At 41.6% G+C, this 3,289-nt stretch overlaps 1 pseudogene; it reads left to right on the top strand.

The window, feature by feature from the left end:
* The first annotated feature begins 1,882 nt into the window (after window positions 1–1,882).
* Window positions 1,883–2,610, top strand: LOC122755086 (annotated as a pseudogene).
* The last annotated feature ends 679 nt before the right edge of the window (window positions 2,611–3,289 follow it).

Raw genomic sequence — 3,289 nt, 5'->3', positions numbered from 1 at the left:
GAATTTGGTGCAATAGTAACTCTCTTATAGAGTTCATATTATTTTGAGATAATGCCTTATCAAAGATGTGGCTTTGGAACAATGAAGTAGGTGCATTTTATTTGCTTTCTTTTTCTTTTCAGAATTTTCAAATGCGGAGAAGAGAATGAGATTTCTTTTGAAGTATATTAAATAACACCTCCTCCTCCTCCTCTTTTTCTTCTTTTTTTCCCTCTTCCTCCTCTTCTTTTTCCTTCCCTTACTCCCTCCCTCTTCTCCCTCCCTTTCTCTCTCCCTTCCTTCCTTCCTTCCTTCCTTCCTTCCTTCCTTCCTTCCTTCCTTCCTTCCTTCCTTCCTTCCTTCCTTCCTCCTTTCCTTCCTCCCTCCCTCCCTCCCTTCCTTCCTCCTTCTCTCCCTCCCTTCCTTCCTCCCTCCCTCCCTCCCTTTCTTCCTTCCTTCCTTCCCACTCCCTCCCTCTCTCCCATGCTTTCACTTATATTGAGAATTCCTATTGTGGAAACTTCCTCTACCTTTTCACCAATGTAGTTCATCCTCACTCCTCCACATGTTTCAGAGTTAAAGACCTTTGTGGTGGGGAGTACTGAGGTTAAGGGACCTGCTAATGGTGGCACAGTTACTGTGTGTCAGAGATAGAATTTTCCATCCATGTCTGATTGAATCCATTGACTTTAACAAACTTTCCAATAAAGGCACAACTGAAAATGACAAACCCAACTAAAATATTCAAATTCACATAACTTAATTTTTTGTTTTTATTTACTTTTTTACATTACTTAAATTTTTAACATCACTATGATTCTCTGATAAAAAGAGATTTACCACTGATTTCTCCATTGAATCCAAAACATATGCTCTGTGGAAGAAATAATACATGCTATAAAATTAACCTCAGAGTGCCCTCTTAACAAAGGATCAAGCACTTAAGGTCATTAGTGATTTCTTCCACATTATGTAAACATAGTGAAAGCAATAATGAAAGACATATAGCCTTCTTTATAAAGATTCTGGCCTTCTCATTTTCCCTTCAGCAATGATCAGTTTATATAGAGAGATAGTATGCAGGAGATAGATGTCTTACTCTTATGTCATGGGACCATTTATTTTATTGCTTTAAGTTCTTTTTCCTGTTTTCTATTAGCAGTCACATTTTCTTCCATGGAAAAGAGAACCAGTTGAAGCTTTGTATGTGAAGGAAATATTGCTCATAAAATCACAAAAATGAGTATAACTAGATTCTTATGAAGGGATTTGTAGTAGGATAGAGCAAAGAGCTTAACATAATCATTTTGTTCCTATGTTTTGTGGTCCAACACTGATAGATCAGTAGAAAGGAAAATTGAAAGACTGTTTTCAGTATTTGAAAGACTGTTTTGAGATTAAAATTATGCTGTCCCTTGATTTATTTTCTGGGTTTTTATTCATTAAAGAAGGCTCAGGTCTGTGTAGGAAGACACCATTCATATCTGAATTTGCTTTGCAAGAGCTGGGGTCCATTTTATTTCCTCCTCAAGATTGTGGGATACAATGGAGAATTGGGGAAATTTTTTTTCTTTAATGCTATCAGGTTAGGTCCTTACTGGTTTAGCTCCTTACATTGGCTGTGCCTCTCCTTCTCCCTTAGCCACTCAAAGTGTCTAGCACTTCAGTTTTATTTAGCCACTTAACACCAATTGGCTTTTTACAAACAAATATTTACTTTGAAGATAGAGCAATAACAATAGAACATTTTCCCCAGTGCCTCAGGGGCACACTTTCCCTTATACCACTTAGGTCTCTGGAAAGTGGGTTCAGCCCTAGTGTAGTTTCTAAATATCATTAGCCTATTGGCTGCTAGCTGCCCTGCATCCACCATGTCCTGGCTTTCACCCTAGGAGGAAACCTGATGGTTGCATTCTGTGAGATCAGCAACATTTTCTGCAATTATATCAGCATCATGTGCCAGGCAGAGGATCCAGCTCTGTCCTTATCAACCATCTTGGGTGGTAACGACTTGCTGCTGACCATGAGAAATCCTCAGATGCCCTTAGAGGGCCCAGAATCTGGCACATCTGATAAGCTAAGCTGAATTATTGAACTCCTGGAGAAAGATGGACTCACTTCTCAGGATATCATGAGGGACTCTATCAACCTTGATCATGGTGGCCCTTTCAACTAGGATTTCTTAGATGACTCAAGGTTGGCTACTCTTTATTATAAAAGTAGCTATTGGTCAGGGGCTCCTCTAGACAACTTAGATGTGTCCACTTCAGGGGCTGGAAACATACAGAGCCCCACTCAGACCCTGGTGGAAGTGGCATGGATTTGGTTTCCATAAACATACCCTTTCTCTAAGAAAGGGTACCTATAATTTAGATAGAGGAAACAAGGACAGCCCCCAAAACTGAGCAAGAAGGCCCGAGAGTATCTAGAGGGGAAGAAGAAAAAATGTACCCCAAGAGGTACTCGCCTGTGGGATTTTATATGGGACATTCTCATCTACCTAGAGTTCAACAAGGTCCTCGTGAAATGGGAGAATCGGCATTAGGTATCCTCAAGTTCCTTTGATCTGAGACTGTGGCCAAGCCGTGGAACAGAACTCAAGCAGTTGGAAGGAGGAGGTGGTCATCTTAAGCTGGAGCAAATCAAGAAACTTATCTAGGAACTTCGAAGAACAATGAGTTTGCCCCTGGACTAGAGACTTATTCAAACATTGCTGGACCCCCAGTCTTTCAATCCCCTTCGGGGGGTGTTGTTGGCAATGGAAGCCAGTGAGTGTGCTCCAGTGGGGTAAAGCTGAACTTTGGCCTTCCAGGATTTGTTCTCAACAGTTGTCATGTGATATGGAAAACTTGGGGCCCTTCCTTCTCTCTTTCTTCTAGGAATTGCAAACTCTCTGAATGAACTGAAGCCATGTTGTTGCTGACTGAAAATGTGAGGTCTCTCTGAGCTCGGATCCTGGATGTCAAATGGGAGCCAAGGACCCTCTTCTCTAAGAACCCTGTATTGACAGTCACTGGGGGGTAATGAACAGCCTCTGAAGAAGGCCACAGAGAGAAGAGGCACCTTGCCTCCTGGCCTGCCTTTTCCTATGCTTGGACTCTGCATCATGGGTCACAGCGCTCACTAATTTATGTGTTTTAAGTGCATAAGTCGGACATAGAAATCTATGTTTTTCAATGATACTCCTCCCCCCACTCCTTGATCTCTGTCTAGGTGTGAAGACAAAGACCAAAGTCAATTGTTCTGAGGTCAGTGACTACAGAGACTTCAGCTATAGCTATTTGTAGCCCTCCCCTGGACCTTCCTTTTG

Source organism: Dromiciops gliroides, chromosome 4, assembly GCF_019393635.1.
Source record: "Dromiciops gliroides isolate mDroGli1 chromosome 4, mDroGli1.pri, whole genome shotgun sequence".
In the NCBI taxonomy this organism is placed as follows: domain Eukaryota; kingdom Metazoa; phylum Chordata; class Mammalia; order Microbiotheria; family Microbiotheriidae; genus Dromiciops; species Dromiciops gliroides.
Note: the sequence above shows the minus strand (reverse complement) of the source record. Positions and strands in the feature narration are given on the sequence as shown.